The sequence below is a fragment of the Phyllobates terribilis genome, unplaced genomic scaffold, assembly GCF_046119375.1.
Source record: "Phyllobates terribilis strain yellow unplaced genomic scaffold, ASM4611937v1 Scaffold_7__3_contigs__length_470593459, whole genome shotgun sequence".
Classification (NCBI taxonomy): domain Eukaryota; kingdom Metazoa; phylum Chordata; class Amphibia; order Anura; family Dendrobatidae; genus Phyllobates; species Phyllobates terribilis.
In genome coordinates, this window is record NW_027362767.1 from 94,667,089 (window position 1) to 94,685,040 (window position 17,952).

Below are 17,952 nucleotides of genomic sequence, written 5' to 3' on the forward strand. Positions count from 1 at the left end.
CGGACGTGGCACGTGGTCCTCCCAGGAATATAACCTTACACCCCCCTCCCACACTAATACAATGAGATCCGGGTACCCTTGTTTTCCCCTTAGAGAACACTCATATATATTTAACCAACGTGTTACCTATACAGTGTACAGTTTCTCTTCTCACAAGAGCAAAGAGAAATCTCTCAGACTTAATACATATACAAACAGTTAACAAACTAAACCTTTAATTAGACCCTAATCTCCGGCCACAGGGTTTGATCAGCTTCTCCTTCTCACCAAGCTCTCCAGCACATCCAGGTGTCAGCAGGAATTAGAATCAATCTCAGTCTCAAAGTGTAGTTCACAACAGGGCTCCTTAGTAGTATCCACGTGCACAGAGTCTTAGAGTACCAGATCCTTCACGATCTCTGGATCAAGCCGGATCACTCCATGTAGCGCCGGCGTCCCTGCCCTCTGCTAGGCAGGGACGCTGTTCTCCTCACCTCCCTGCTCCGTGCCCGGCGTCCTCCTCCCGCTCTGCTGGCAGCGCGCGCTCCTTCCCGTCCACTGTGCTTAGGGCGCGCGCGCTCTCCCTCCCTCTTAAAGGGGCCGCGCGCGCCGTCCTAAGGAGTCCCCGGCCAATGGCCGGAGGACTTCACCATATATAAGGCACCTCCTCCAAAATGGAGGTGCCCGAGCAATGTTGTTGCACTGTTTACTACTCTGCTTCAGCCCTCAGGTCCCGTTGCCAGTTACCTGCCAGATTCCTGCCTGATTATCTGCTACCTGCCTGCTAGTCTGAGGTCCGACGGTCTGCCTTACTACTCCTGTCAGTCTGTCTAAGGACCAGTCTGCCCGCTCACCTGGGAGCCCACATCAGCCACCTGCCTGCTTGCCCGAGGTCCGACGGTCTGCCTTCCAACTCCTGTCAGTCTGTCTATGGACCAGCTTGCCCGCTCACCTGGGAGCACACACCTGCTACCTGCCTGCTAGTCTACCTGGAGGCTCCGCCGTCACGTGCTGTGACCACCTGCCTGTCCAGTGACTCCTGCTCGCTCACCTGGGAGCGCTCATCTGCTGCCTGTCCGCTAGCCTACCTGGAGGCTCTGCCGTCACGTGCTGTGACCACCCGCCTGTCCAGAGTCTTCTGCCCGCTCACCTGGGAGCGCTCATCTGCCGCCTGTCTGTTGGTCTTCCTGGAGGCTCCGCCGTCACATGCTGTGACCACCCGTTCTTCCAGAGACTCTCGCCTGCTCACCTGGGAGCTCACGTCTATCATCAGCCGCCACAGGTCGTACCAACCCTTTACCTAGAGACTGCCCCGGTCACTTGCCGTGACCATCTGCCCGTTCATCCAGAGACTGCCCCGGTCACTTGCCGTAACCATCTGCCCGTTCATCCAGAGACTGCCCCGGTCACTTGCCGTGACCATCTGCCCGTTTATTCAGAGACTGCCCCGGTCACTTGCCGTGACCATCAGCCCGTTCATCCAGAGACTGCCCCGGTCACTTGCCGTGACCTCCAGCCCGTTCACTCAGACTGTCCCGGTCACCTGCTGTGACCTCCTGCCCGTCTACCCTGGTCGCCACCCGCTCCCTTACAAAGACTGCCCCCTTGTATAGTAGCTCAGAGGTTCCGCCTCCCAGACCCGTTACAGTTTGCTCGGGCCATGGAACCCGGTGGCACCCAAGCTCCCTCGCTCTCGGACCTGTGTCATGAACTGTCCCGTCAAAGGTCCCAACAGGAGTCCATCCTGGGTCACCTGCGGAATGTCAATACTCGCCTGGACACTCTGACTGCTCCACCAGCAACCTCCGCCAGTGCCATGTCTCGCAATCCGGCAGCTCCGCTGCCCACTAATACCATGGTATCCTACCCCGGACCCCGGCTTTCTGCACCTCCTCGCTTCGGAGGCGACTCCGCCCAGGCTCGGGGCTTCATAAATCAGTGCACCCTGCACTTTGAACTATTGTCCCACCAGTTTAACTCCGACCGAGCCAAAATTGCATTCATCATGTCCCATCTCACCGGGGAGGCCCTGGCCTGGCTAAATCCTCTATGGGAGAGAGGAGACCCCCTGGTGTCCAACTTGCCTGCTTTTCTCACGGCTTTCCGGAAAGTCTTCGACGAACCCGGACGGAAGACCTCATCCGCATCATCACTGCTACGCCTCCGTCAGGGAAGTCTCACCGTGGGCCAATATGCCATACGGTTCCGTACCCTTGCCTCGGAGCTGGCCTGGGATAACGACGCTCTGGTATCCGTCTTCTGGGAGGGTCTGTCCGGCCGTATTAAAGATGAACTTGCCGGTCGGGACATTCCTACCACTCTCGATGACCTAATAACTCTTGCCACCCGGATTGACCTACGGTTCCAGGAGCGTGCCAAAGAGGTCACCCGTGAGGGGAGGTTACCATGTCTAGCTCCTACTTTTCAGAAACCCGTCACTCCCTCCGTCTCTACCCAGGTACACTCTCCTGAGTCTATGCAGGTTGACCAGACCAAGATGGTCAAAACCCGTCAGGACTTACGCCGTGCCGAAGGGAGCTGCTTCTACTGTGGCAGTAAGGAGCACCGGATCCGTGCCTGCCCGGAGAGGTCGGGAAACGCCTGTGTCTAGGTTCGCTCAGAGAGGTCAACCTAGACAAGAATAAATCCTCTCCATCTCTGCTGCTGTCAGTCTCAATCGTCTGCGGGGAGAACCGTTATTTCGAACTAGCCCAACTTGACTCTGGAGCAGCCGGGAATCTTATTTCACAGTCCCTGGTAGAGAAATACCACATCCCCACCAAACCTCTGGCTGTACCCTTGTCTGTTGCTGCCGTGGATGGGGGCCTCTTACCACGCCCCATCCAACTCATCACCGAATCCATTACTCTGCAGGTGGGAATGCTGCATTCTGAGAGTATCTCCTTTCATGTTCTGCCTGGACTCTCTCACGCCCTCTTGCTAGGCCTACCTTGGCTCCAGAGACATGCACCCGTGCTTGACTGGCAGACCAGAGAAGTCCTTCGCTGGGGACAGGACTGCCATAATACCTGTCTGGTTCCCGTCCATCCCGTCCGTCCTTCTCCTACCCCAGCTAATCTACTTGGACTTCCGATTCCTTATTGGTCTTATGCTGATGTCTTTAATAAAAAGGAAGCAGAGACACTACCTCCTCATAGACCATACGACTGCCCTATCGACCTGTTACCTGGTACTACTCCTCCCCGTGGGCGTATTTATCCTTTATCCGCTGCTGAGACCCGGTCGATGTCCGAATATATTGAGGAGAATCTGGCCAGGGGATTCATCCGGAAATCTACCTCCCCGGCGGGAGCAGGCTTCTTTTTCGTCAAAAAGAAGGACGGCTCTCTCCGTCCCTGTATAGACTATAGAGGCCTTAACCAGATCACGGTGAAGAATAAGTACCCCCTTCCGCTCATTCCGGAGTTATTTGATCGTCTGAGGGGGGCTAGAATCTTCACCAAACTGGACCTCCGTGGGGCGTACAACCTGGTCCGTATCCGTCAGGGGGATGAATGGAACACGGCATTCAACACCCGGGACGGCCACTATGAATATCTGGTAATGCCCTTTGGTCTCTGTAACGCTCCTGCCGTCTTTCAAGAGTTGGTCAATGACATCTTCCGGGACCTTCTCTACTCCTGCGTAGTGGTGTACCTGGACGACATCTTGGTCTTCTCTCCGGATCTCCAGACTCACCGGAGGGACGTTCGTCAGGTCCTGCTCAGGCTCAGGCAGAATCACCTCTTCGCTAAATACGAGAAATGCCTCTTTGAGCAGACCTCGCTTCCGTTTTTGGGCTACATTATTTCTCAGACCGGCCTACGAATGGATCCAGAGAAACTGTCTGCCATCGAGAAATGGCCTCGACCGGAGGGGTTGAAGGCCATTCAGCGATTCCTGGGCTTCGCCAACTACTACCGCCTCTTCATACCACACTTCTCTTCCCGGACTGCCCCAATTTCCGCGCTCACCCGTAAGGGTACTAATCCCAAAGAGTGGCCGCCCGAAGCAGAGGAGGCCTTTCTTTCCCTAAAACAGGCCTTCTCTTCCGCCCCGGTGCTGCATCGCCCGGACGGCAACAAGCAGTTCTTCCTGGAAGTTGACGCCTCCTCCTCTGGAGCCGGAGCGGTACTTACTCAAAAATCATCTTCCGGGAGAATGGTAACTTGTGGCTTCTTCTCCAAACTCTTCTCCTCTTCTGAGCGCAACTATTCCATAGGAGACCGAGAGTTATTGGCCATCAAACTGGCATTGGAGGAGTGGCGTTACCTACTCGAGGGGGCTCTTCACCCAGTAATAATTTACACTGACCACAAGAACTTGGCTTACCTCCAGCATGCCCAGAGACTTAACCCGCGCCAAGCCCGGTGGTCCTTGTTTTTTGCTCGCTTTGATTTTGTTCTTCATTTTCGCCCGGCTGACAAAAACGTCAAAGCAGATGCCTTGTCCCGATCCTTTCTGGTGTCCGATCTCGAGGAAGAACCTAAACATATCATCGATCCCGCCAGAGTAATGCAGGTGGCTCCCGTGAGCCTAAATCGTCTCCCTCCCGGTAAGACGTTCGTATCAGTACCTGATCGGGAGAAGATCCTACACTGGGGTCACTCGTCTAAACTAGCTGGCCACGCCGGTCAAAAAAAGACCCTCCAGCTTATTGCCCGGCACTACTGGTGGCCTACCCTGCACAAGGACGTAATAGACTTTGTTTCTGCCTGTGTGTCCTGCGCCCGCAACAAAGTCCCGAGACACCTGCCAGCCGGTCGCCTTCTTCCGCTTCCTGTGCCTGCTGCCCCCTGGCAGCATATTGCTATGGACTTCATAACTGATCTCCCCGTCTCTGCCGGTTGTACGGTCATTTGGGTGGTCGCTGACCGCTTTTCCAAGATGGCTCACTTTATTCCCCTGCCTGGTCTCCCGTCTGCACCCGAGCTGGCTAAAGACTTTATCCGCCACATCTTCCGTCTTCATGGCCTGCCCCTCCACATTGTGTCGGATCGTGGGGTACAGTTCAACTCACGTTTCTGGAGAGCCACTTGTAAACTGCTAGACGTCACCCTGGACTTCTCTTCCGCTTACCACCCACAGTCTAATGGTCAAGTGGAGCGGATCAATCAGAACCTGACCAGTTACCTCCGGCACTTCGTTAATGCCCATCATTCTGACTGGGTGGATCTCCTACCATGGGCCGAGTTCTCCTATAACAATCACGAGAGCGAATCCTCTTCCAAATCCCCGTTTTTTGTAGTCTTCGGTCAGCATCCTCGGATTCCTTTTCCTGTCTCCACCTCTGTGGACAACCCGGCTGCGGAATCTCTCGTTAGCAAATTTTCCTCCATTTGGGAGAGTACCCGATCCGCACTCCTCCAGTCGTCCGAACGGATGAAAAGACACGCTGACAAAAAACGCCTGGATCCTCCACAATTTCGTCCTGGAGATAAAGTCTGGCTCTCGTCTAAATATGTCCGACTCAAGATACCTTCTTACAAGTTAGGGCCTCGGTTCATCGGTCCTCTGGAGGTCATCAGTCAGATCAACCCGGTGGCCTATAAATTGAAACTCCCGGCCAACTTACGGATCCCTAACTCCTTCCATGTATCTCTCCTCAAACCTGTGGTACTTAACTCTTTTTCCAAGTCTACAGGTACGCCTCCTGCTCCGGTTTCTGCTGAGGACGAGTTTGAGGTAGAGAACATTCTTGCCACCAAAAGGGTAAGAGGAAAGACCTTTTTTCTAGTAGATTGGAGGGGGTTTGGTCCTGAGGAGAGAACGTGGGAGCCCCGGGAGAACATCCATGCCCCTCTTATCCTAGCTAAATTTCTGTCTGGCCTAAAAAAGGGGGGGCCTAAAGGGGGGGGGGTACTGTAGCGCCGGCGTCCCTGCCCTCTGCTAGGCAGGGACGCTGTTCCCCTCACCTCCCTGCTCCGTGCCCGGCGTCCTCCTCCCGCTCTGCTGGCAGCGCGCGCTCCTTCCCGTCCACTGTGCTTAGGGCGCGCGCGCTCTCCCTCCCTCTTAAAGGGGCCGCGCGCGCCGTCCTAAGGAGTCCCCGGCCAATGGCCGGAGGACTTCACCATATATAAGGCACCTCCTCCAAAATGGAGGTGCCCGAGCAATGTTGTTGCACTGTTTACTACTCTGCTTCAGCCCTCAGGTCCCGTTGCCAGTTACCTGCCAGTTACCTGCCAGATTCCTGCCTGATTATCTGCTACCTGCCTGCTAGTCTGAGGTCCGACGGTCTGCCTTACTACTCCTGTCAGTCTGTCTAAGGACCAGTCTGCCCGCTCACCTGGGAGCGCACATCAGCCACCTGCCTGCTTGCCCGAGGTCCGACGGTCTGCCTTCCAACTCCTGTCAGTCTGTCTATGGACCAGCTTGCCCGCTCACCTGGGAGCACACACCTGCTACCTGCCTGCTAGTCTACCTGGAGGCTCCGCCGTCACGTGCTGTGACCACCTGCCTCTCCAGTGACTCCTGCTCGCTCACCTGGGAGCGCTCATCTGCTGCCTGTCCGCTAGCCTACCTGGAGGCTCTGCCGTCACGTGCTGTGACCACCCGCCTGTCCAGAGTCTTCTGCCCGCTCACCTGGGAGCGCTCATCTGCCGCCTGTCTGTTGGTCTTCCTGGAGGCTCCGCCGTCACATGCTGTGACCACCCATTCTTCCAGAGACTCTCGCCTGCTCACCTGGGAGCTCACGTCTATCATCAGCCGCCACAGGTCGTACCAAACCTTTACCTAGAGACTGCCCCGGTCACTTGCCGTGACCATCTGCCCGTTCATCCAGAGACTGCCCCGGTCACTTGCCGTAACCATCTGCCCGTTCATCCAGAGACTGCCCCGGTCACTTGCCGTGACCATCTGCCCGTTTATTCAGAGACTGCCCCGGTCACTTGCCGTGACCATCAGCCCGTTCATCCAGAGACTGCCCCGGTCACTTGCCGTGACCTCCAGCCCGTTCACTCAGAGACTGTCCCGGTCACCTGCTGTGACCTCCTGCCCGTCTTCCCTGGTCGCCACCCGCTCCCTTACAAGGACTGCCCCCTTGTATAGTAGCTCAGAGGTTCCGCCTCCCAGACCCGTTACACTCCATCAGCAGTGATATACACCAGGCAGTTCTCAGCACTACTGGAATCACTAACTAGTTTTCCCTAACTGACTACACAGTTGGTGACCGGTCACATATCTCAGTTACTCACAAGGCACAGCTTCTTCTTGGACACACCGTCGGGCTGCAGTCTGTACAAGCTCTCCAACGTCACTCAGCATTCAGACGCATGTCGCCTTCTCACAGAACTTCCTGGATCTCTCTTTCTCGGGCTTTTTTACAGATCCCTGGGCTTTTTCTTTACTTGTTTCTTGCTGACCCCAATGGCCGGACTAAGTCATTGCAGGAGAAATTTACACTGTCATAAATATGAGCTCATTGCTAGAAAGACATGTCAACATGTTACACTCCACCCCACTTACAATTTGGCGTCCCGACAAATGGTTTCATACCACTCATACGTAACACATACTCCTCAGGATTATATCGTATCGGGGGAACACCAGCTGTGCTCCTCTCCGATCTCCGCAAACCAGTACCTGCCGAGCTCGGTGGAGGGTCCACCGCATCTAGTGGAACAGTAACATCAGGGACGGTGTCTGGAACACCTGGAACTTGCGCTATCGGACTCTGCACTTCCGATGGTCTCACCCCAAAGTCATCCCAACAGTCGCATTCAACATTGCTCGGTGCAACTGCCGTAGGTGGCGCAGATGACTCAGGGTGACAGGCAGGTGTGTCGGAGATACACCTCTTTAGCCAGTTCCGGTGCATTGTGCGACGGGGTCCAATGCGCCCTTCGGGAACCACTGTGTACACACTTCCCCCTGGGAATACCCTTTCCACTACTGTGTAGGGCGTTTCCTCCCACCTGTCGCTCAACTTCCCTCCTGGACGCGTGACTCGCACTAGCACCTTATCACCCACCCGGAACTCATCTAGGTGCACAGGCCCCCGATCTCGGTGGGGAGGATCCTGCACACGGTCTTTTACGATCTGGTGGATTTCACGCAACCTTCGGCGATGATCCTGGACCCACTCACTGGCTGTACGATATTCTGGTTCATCGGGTACAGTGAGACTAAGTTCTTCAATCTCTCGCCCAGGCCGACCGAACATCATCGCGTACGGAGTGAATCCTGTGGTGCTATGGACCCGATTGTTATAGGCCCACATAAGTTCTGGGAGGAGCTCAGTCCATCGCTCCTTCTGCCTCTGTTCAAGCGTTCTCAGCATCTGGAGCAAGGTTCGGTTGAACCACTCACAGGCCCCATTTCCCTGCGGATGGTAGGGCGTTGTCCGGGATTGCTGAATGCCATAGACTTGTAGCAACTCCATTATGAGCTGACCTTGGAAGCAAGCACCTTGATCTGAATGTATCCTTTGAGGACACCCATAAACCTGGATGAAATGCTTACAAATTGCCTCCGCTGCAGAATTAGCAGTCTGATCCTTGGTGGGGACAGTGACGGCAAACTTAGTAAAGTGATCAGTCATGACTGATGACCACTTCTGGTGTACCCAATTGACAAATAATCCACCATTAGCACTTCCAGTGGGGCAGACGTCACGATTGTCTGGACAGGATCCCTCTGCTCTGGGGATTTATTCAGCTCACATGCCCGGCACCTACCACACACCTCTCTCACAACTTCTTCTAAGCCAGGCGTGTACACGTACCGGTGCAGCCAATGATAAGTCTTCTCAGGCCTGAAATGTGTACCCCGCGTATGAGCTTCCTGGGCAATGTCCGGAGCCACTGAAGCTGGAATTACTGTACTACCTGCCAACGGTACCCCAGCTCCGCTGCTATGTAGATCCAGCGATACAGTATCCCCTCCGCTATGACCAATCGATCCCACTGCCTTAGCAGCTTTTGTCCTTCAGCACCCAGCCGGGCTCTCGCTCTCCCATCGGGCCAGGACTTTTGACTCAGCCATTTCTTTACTTGTGACAGTTCAGAGTCTGCGTCCTGTAACTCAGCCCACTCTTGACGAGTCTTGCCCAGCAACGTGGCGACCCGTGTCGCCACCCCACTTGAACGTGCCACGTCCACGAACACAGGCAATCGCCTCAAATCGGGGATCTCAGTATCCTCGAGGTCTTCATCCACCCCATGCTTGGGTGCGCCTCGGGTCACTCGTGATAATGCGTCAGCATTGGAGTTCTCTTTACCCGAACGGAAACGAATCCGGTAGTTAAACTTGGACATCCAGGCCACCCATCTCTGCTCCAGGGCTCAAAGCTTAGCGCTTTCCAAGTGTGCAAGCGGATTATTGTCCGTCATCACGAGACTCTCAGAACCAGCCAGATACTCTGCAAACTTCTCAGTCATGGCCCACACCAGGGCCAACATCTCCAGCTTAAACGAGCTGTAATTGTCCGGATTTCGCTCGGCGTCCCATAGAGACCGGCTAGCATATGCTATGACCCTCTCACGCCCATCTTGTTCTTGGGCTAACACAGCTCCCAGACCATGGAGACTTCCATCCGTGTACAGGGTGTACGGTTGGTCAAAGAGAGCATACGCCAATATAGGTGCCTGTACAAGGGCGGCCCTGACCCGATCAAATGCCTGTTGCTGTCGGTCAGTCTACCGAATTAGCTGATTCTTGGGCCCCTGTGCCGTCCCTCTCAACAACTCATTCAGTGGTTCAGCCAGCTTAGCAAAGTCCTTCACAAACCAACGGTAGTACCCAGCTAAACCAAGGAACGCTCGTACTTCTCTCACCGTCTTGGGACGGGGCCACCCCTGAATGGCCTCAATTTTACTCGGTGCTGATCGCACACCCTCAGCAGACACTACATGCCCCAGATACTCGATCTGTGTCTGGAACAAGTGACATTTCTTTGGCTTGATCTTAAGTCCATTGTCTCTCAGTCGGTGCAACACTTGCCGATGCTTCTTCAGGTGGTCGTCGAACGAATCTCCAATTATAAATCACATCATCCAAATACATCAACACGGACTCGAAATTGTAATCGCCCAAGCAGTATTCCATTAACTGCTGAAATGTTTCTGGAGCATTAGTCAGTCCGAAGGGCATTCGATTAAATTCGTACAGTCCCATTGGCAAGATGAATGTTGTCTTCTGCCGATCTAGAGCTGCCACGGGCACCTGCCAGTAGCCGCTGGCCAGGTCAAGAGTGGAGAAGTACTTCGCCTTTCCTAGGGCAGACAGGGATTCCTCGATCCGGGGCAATGGGTAGGAGTCACGTACTGTGTGCGCATTCAGCTTACGGTAATCAACACAAAACCGTATGGTCCCATCCTTTTTCCGGACCAGCACGACCGGTGCGGCCCAAGGACTTTGACTCGGCCGGATCACCCCATTATCCAGCATCTGCGCCAGCATTCCTTTAACCTCCTGATAAAGACTCGGTGGGATCTGGCAATATCTCCCCCGAATTGAGGGGGGTGTTTCCCGTGGGTATCTCGTGCTCCACAGCCTTGGTGCAACCAAAGTCTTCATCTCCCCTGGAGAAGGCAGCCTGATATTCCCACAGCGCAGCCTCCAGTCTGCGAGCCTGTTCAGGAGTCAACTGGGACTCATCCACTCCCATGATTTCCATAATCCTTATGCCATTCCACTCAGGCGTGGGGGATTCTTCAGCTGTCGTCTACATCGACAGGGTCCAGGCGGTCTGCCCTCAGTGTGAACTGGATTTTGGGGATGACTCCTTCACCACACACATACACATCAGCCAGCTTCGTGCCCACTGCCAGAGTCACCTCATGATTCTGCAGATTCAGACATCTCACTGGTACACTTCCATCTTGCACAATGGCCAATGTTCGGGCTATCATCGGGCTATCAGTATCTTCTGATCGTCCCACCGGTTCCAGAATCACCTCCACACCATTCAGTTTCCTGTGCGTCCCTACCGGTATCAACACAAGCTTCTCTTGACCCGGAGCGTGGGACATACACCGCTCCCACTGCTCTTCCTTCAGCCGAACTCTTTTGAATGCCGCGTGAATGGACCACCTGTTGCAGGGCCCTCTGAGTGGCTTTGTGGGGTGTCGCTCATTTCCAGTATCTCGGACCATCGCGCTCAAACAAAAGGGAGTCCAGTTCTCTCAAGATATTCATTCCCAGAACCACCCGGAGATTCGGCCTCGCCTGAGTCTTCACGAGCACCACTCCTTTGATTCCCAACTCCTGGCCACACAGCTGTACTCTCATCCAAGCGATGCCTGCCACTGGAATTTCTTCATTATTAGCGGCCTTCAACCTTAGCAGGTGTCCCGACTCCATTTTGACAGTCTCTTCGAAGTGCGTCTTGAAAAATTCCATCGGCATGGTCGTCAACTCCGATCCGGTATCCACCAAGCACGCCACCTTCTGTCCTGCAAACTGCACATCCAACGTGGGACTCTCTGCAATCAGATCCTTGGAACAGACATTGGGCGCTGATTTTCGTTCCTGCCTCGCTGTATGCCCAACTACAGCGAGGGCCTCTCTTTTACCGATGGCGGGACTTCAGCTGGCAGACTCCTTGGGCAGTATCGCTGCATATGCCCCAGTTCTCGGCATAGCCAACATTGAACTGGTCTTCTTCCCCTACCTCCGGATGCCTCAGGTCTAGGAGCTGTCGGCATCCTTCCTGAGGTATAGGGGGGGGGGGGGTTGACCATAAAGGGGACTAGAGGGGTTCGTCAAGGCTGAGCATATCGGAGGCGTCCCCCGAACTTGCATCTGTTGTACCTGTTCAGTCAGGTTTTCTGCAAAGCAGCAAGCTGTGCCTGAACAGGGTCTGGTCTTGGCTCTCTTGTGTTAGCCACTTGCAGGCTACTCCACTGCAAAGCAGGCTTCACTTCCAAAGTCCGTGCTACCGCCTCTTCCTGTATTTCGGCATAGGTGCCACCAGGGGTATTCCACGCCTTCAGCAACAATTCGCTCCTTAGCTCCTCACTCCGTATCCCCTCGATGAACTGATCCCGAAGAATGCTGTCGACATCGGCTTCAGAACCCACGGTTACAGGCGACTTCTTTTTGATCTCCCGATGCAATTCCTCCAGCGCTGTAGCATACTGGATCAGGCTTTCTCCATCTCTCTGGGTCCGGGCGAAAAACTGTACTCGTAGTTGCCCTGCTGCCGCCACGTGATCAAATGCTTTCTCTAGTATCCGGATGATGTCGTCGACCGTCTTTCGCCTATCCTCGGATTTTAACAAGACAACTTTACGGGCATCCCCCTCCAGAGCATTCAGCGCGACTTCTGGTTGCAGCTGAGAGCTGACACCATGCAAGGCAATGGCATTCTTCAACCTGCCTACCCAGTCACTGAACAGCAAGTTATACCCATCAAACTTGGCCAGGTGGTTATGTAGTGCGCCCGTTGCAGGGCAACCAACTAACCGGTCTCTACCGGTCACAACGGGAGTAGGGGGGTGGAGTACTACAGCAGACATGGCAGCACCTTCCGCGCACCATTAATGGCGAGCACCGTATCCTGCAGACTACGCCAAGATGTAACGACCGGAACGCCGGTCGAATGTGTATGAGGAATATGGCGCTGCTATGAATGACTCCGACCTTGTATAGTGGCAAATAACTTTCTTTATACTGGTCACAAAAATTGACAGGGTTAAACAATTCTACAAAATATGGGCCACAACAGCCACTAACACAAAATGCAAGTTATGCAGCCCGAGAGAGCCCAAGTGCCAATCTCGTGGGAATGGGCCAAACTACCCCTGGGCTATGCCGCTCCCACCCTTATTCAGTACGGGGCCTACCCAGGATGTTACCGCGGACATGGCACATGGTCCTCCCAGGAATATAACCTTACAACCCCCTCCCACACTAATACAATGAGATCCGGGTACCCTTGTTTTCCCCTTAGAGAACACTCATATATTTAACCAACGAGTTACCTATACAGTGTACAGTTTCTCTTCTCACAAGAGCAAAGAGAAATCTCTCAGACTTAATACATATACAAACAGTTAACAAACTAAACCTTTAATTAGACCCTAATCTCCGGCCACAGGGTTTGATCAGCTTCTCCTTCTCACCAAGCTCTCCAGCACATCCAGGTGTCAGCAGGAATTAGAATCAATCTCAGTCTCAAAGTGTAGTTCACAACAGGGCTCCTTAGTAGTATCCACGTGCACAGAGTCTTAGAGTACCAGATCCTTCACGATCTCTGGATCAAGCCGGATCACTCCATCAGCAGTGATATACACCAGGCAGTTCTCAGCACTACTGGAATCACTAACTAGTTTTCCCTAACTGACTACACAGTTGGTGACCAGTCACATATCTCAGTTACTCACAAGGCACAGCTTCTTCTTGGACACACCGTCGGGCTGCAGTCTGTACAAGCTCTCCAACGTCACTCAGCATTCAGATGCATGTCGCCTTCTCACAGAACTTCCTGGATCTCTCTTTCCCGGGCTTTTTTTACAGATCCCTGGGCTTTTTCTTTACTTGTTTCTTGCTGACCCCAATGTCCGGACTAAGTCATTGCAGGAGAAATTTACACTGTCATAAATATGAGCTCATTGCTAGAAAGACATGTCAACATGTTACATCTGGAGAGCCGCCGGCCAGTCCGTGCTCTGTGTTCTAATCCTGATTTATACAGACGTCTGACTCGCCCCTAAAGATTGAACGTGAATATTTCTATGGAAAAATGACTTGCTGCTCATATGTTCAGTCTTTCAAGTGGTTAAAAGAAGTGATCTGACTATTCTATAGGCATTTTCTGCTCAGAAAATGTTCCATACGGTACAATACGTTTGAATACTAAACATCAAAATACTCCTGGGTGTTTTTTTTTTTTTTTTTTTTTTAGCATTTTCAACAGTTTTTGCTTAAAAAAAACAAAACACTAGCGGTTTCTTTATTATTGAATGTACCGTAGTTTAAAAAAAAAAACAGAAAATTTCAGGTAAAATCAATGCCCCAAAAGTTGCAAGGAAATGTATAAAAAAAAAAACAAAAAAAAAAACAAAAAAAAACAGTATTTCCCAAAGAGTTTGCCTCTTCAAAAACGTAGCTGGTTCAATCGCATGATAAAAATGTAAAAAAAATAATTTGTGAGTATATACAGTACTTCAAATCTTGAAAATAGCTTTAGGAAATGTTTCGGGAAACAAAAGAATTCCAAATAAGGAGCGTTTCCTCAAGCGTTTTCTGCTTGAATACACATACACATGAACAGCAGTGTGGATCATGGCCCTCTTGTCAAGATAGTAGGAATAAGTAGTACAACAATTATAAGAAAAGATAATCTAGGCTAATTTCCTTTGTAACACAAGCTGACAGGTCTACTTTGACAGCATTGAAGCCTTATCAGCAGTAGCATAACTAGAGTCCGATTGGCCCCGATGCAAGATTTGGACCGGGACCCCATATGTGTCCCTCATCTTGGGCCCCATCCTGGTATATATACCCCCCATCCTGTTATATGTCCCTTATCCTGGGTCCCATCCTGGTATAGATGTCTCTTATCCTCTGAGGCCACAGTCATTACCCCCTTGCTTATCAGTAAAATCTAAGCAGGTATTTATCTTAAAGTTAACTCTATCTGGAAATTTTGCCCTCCCAACCCGTCTCCATTTTTTGGGAAGATATCATTACTTGGTTTGCACTTTTCAAGTCTGTAGAGTATTTTGTGTTATTGCAGTCCTCCTCTAGTGGTAAATCCACGTTCACACATTCAGTATTTGTAAGTCAAAACCAGGAGTGAAGCAATCAAAGGAAAAGTATAATAGAAACACGTCACCACTTCTGTAATTTTCACCCATTCCTGGTTTTGGCTTACAAATACGGATGTAAAATACTGACCAAATACGGAATGTGTGAACGTGGCCTAACAAAATATCTGCTCATGTTTGACTTAATTATACTAATATATACTACACATACATACTGGAGGCAGCTGTGACTCTATTCACTGCTTATGGAAACGCTGTGAGGTGGGAAAGTCAGGGAGTCTGAGGTCATAAGCCAGGAGGGTACGTCATAAACAGAGGGGTGAGGCAAAGGCGTAGTCAGGTCACAGTCCAGGGTCAGAATTCCAAGAAGGTAGCGGATCAAGACAGAGGGGCTAGGCAAATCGATGGTGAAAGGCAAATCCAAACAAACATAAAAATACAAGAACTCAAAGCACAGAGCAAACTGAGTATAGAACGAACTGGCAGAGATATATAGCCCGGGATTCATTCTGAACAGGGCCCCCGTAGGAAACCCAGCATGCCCCGGGCCTAGTTGGGCAACTGGACTGTCACTCACCACACTGACAGCTCAGTATGCCCAAGCCTCAGATTAGATGGCTGAGCTGCCACTCACCACACTGAGAGGAGGAATCGTGAAAGGAGCACACCAAAAGAGTGTACAAAAGTTGATTATTTCTAAGTACATTGTGGCGACTTTAGGTTATAATGTGTGAAACCTTTTTCCAATAAAAACCTGGCACTGGTAGCTATGTTCACCAGCACAAAAGGGAGACACTTAGTCTTGTAAACCCCAATATATGGTTGTCTAATTATAGAATTATTGGCATTGAAATACCATGCTAATCAGCACAATGGAAGGATTGCGATTCAACCTCCATGGTAGATATTCATTAGGCTATGTTCACACGGTGTATATTTGCTGCATTTTTTTTTCAGCACAAAAACAAAGTGGTGGCAAAAGAAATGCTGCACCCAATACATGCGTTTTTAGTTGCATTTTAATTTGCATGCTGCATCTTGGCAAAAACGCAGCAGGGCTAAAAGCAGGATCTGCATGAAATGTCAGAAATCTCATCAATTACACTGGTGCTGTAAAACGCTGCATAAAAATATAAAAGTAAAATAAGGAAAATAGTAAAAGTTAAATAGTAATAGTAATGGTAAAGTAAAATAGAAGAAGAGTAAAATATGCAGCAAAACACCACGTGTGAATATATCCATAATAGGGAACCCATATAATTCTATTTTCCTACACTTCCTCACTATCTGAGCCTGCAATTTCACTTGAAATGCCTCAACGCCTCATCAGGCTATATGTTACAATGTATGTAAATTGAATTTTAAAAAAATTACAAATTATAGACATGCTACAGATTTGTTCACCTATTTGTGAAAAAAATAAAATAAAAAAAAATATATATATATATATATATATATATATATATATATATATATATATATATATATATATATATATATATATATACACACACATGCATACACATTCTTCAGCATCATCTTTTTGTGTAATAATCTACAGGGTCTGAGAAAATACCGCACACACAAGAGACGAATATTCAAAGTGATGTAAACAGGTCATCCATTCATAATAGAAATGCCATTTTTTACATCATACGATAATTACTTTAGTATACATGTTTTATCTCTAATCGCAGAGCCATTTGATGCTTCGGTGATACAATCAATAACTGCACATAGAAGAATGTGCTAAACAGTAGCAAATAAAACAATCATAAAATGACATACCATAAAAATAAGCTGATAATATAAACCTTTGTACAGACTAACAGTATGTAAAGCATAGATTAAATAATAAAAATATATAATACAGGTATATTTACAGGAACGCTCATATTCTCTTAAATTGCATTCTAAAAAAGGATGTATTATGTAAAGGCAGATCTAAATACCATACTGTTATTTTTGCATTGTGGAATTGCTGCAAAACCTACACATATGAACATAAACATATATTTCTATTGAGCATACATATGTCAGCATTTGTTCAAATAGGCTACTATAAAGAAAATCTAATAATATGGCACCAATGTCTATGCTGCCATCCTGTACCACAATATGCCTACCAGTGATTTTATAAAAAAAAAGTATAATGCTTTGCCATTTTCAGATGTACTGCTTCAAAGAGAGATCCTCTGTATAGTAAGGTGCCATATGGAGTATGGAGCTGCAGGGTTTCCATCTGCTAATATACAAGCTCAGTGCACAAGGATCCATTGAAGTAAGGGACATTTCAACCTGAAGCATTTATCACCTTAATGGCTCCCTCACATTGCCGTATAATACCGCCGAGCGCTATCCAATGTTTTATTGTATAGCACTCGGCCCAATGTTATACTATGGGACAGTGCAGATGTGCGATTATTTTCTCATGCCAATTCGGCATGGCTCAGATATATGGATCACGCACACTCATACAAGTTTATGGGTGAATGTTAAACATTGGACTGCACTCGGATGACACCCGAGTGCAATCCAATGTAAACTCACAAGGACAATGGAGAAATTACCATATGTTCTCTGTCTTCTCCGTGTTGCGATTAGTTTACAGATGACACACGGGTCAAACTCTTAGGCTATGTGCCCACGATGCAGAAATACTCCGGATTTTTCCTGAGCGTTTCTGCATCTCCCTGGCAGAAAAAACGCATGTGGATTTTACAAGCGTTTGTCAAGCGCTTTCCAAGCGATTTTAGCATCACTTGCAAAGTGCTTGACAACTTGGTCACACTATATAAATCAATGCAAACGGCATGGATTTATATAGTATGACCGTAAAAGAATGGTAAAAAAAAATAAAAAATATTATACTTACCTTCTGATGGCCCCCGGTGTCCTTATCCGATCCGTCCTGGCTTTCCGGCAGCTCTCGGTGGACTAAAAGGACCTGCCATGATGTCATTTAGTCATGTGACGGGTCACGTGACAGCCGAAGTCAGCGGTCGCGTGACCCATCACATGACTAAATGACGTCACCGCAGGTCCTTCTAGTCCACTGCAAGCTGCCGGCAAGCCGGGGGCCATCAGGAGGTAAGTATAATGTATATTTTTTATTTTACAGGTACTATGGTACCCGGGTCTGGAGGAGATTCTCCTGTCCTCCACACCTGGGTACCATCCGCACATTGAACCACATGATATTCGCATGTGCACATGTAGTGATGCGGATGTCATGTGTTCCAATGCAAGTCAATGGTGGTGA

The 17,952-nt window shown here is 50.1% G+C and overlaps 1 pseudogene; it reads right to left on the reverse strand.

Moving 5' to 3' along the window:
* Nucleotides 1-10,585, reverse strand: part of LOC141155364 (uncharacterized) — a 54,521-nt pseudogene extending 43,936 nt beyond the window's left edge.
* Nucleotides 10,586-17,952: the final 7,367 nt, after the last annotated feature.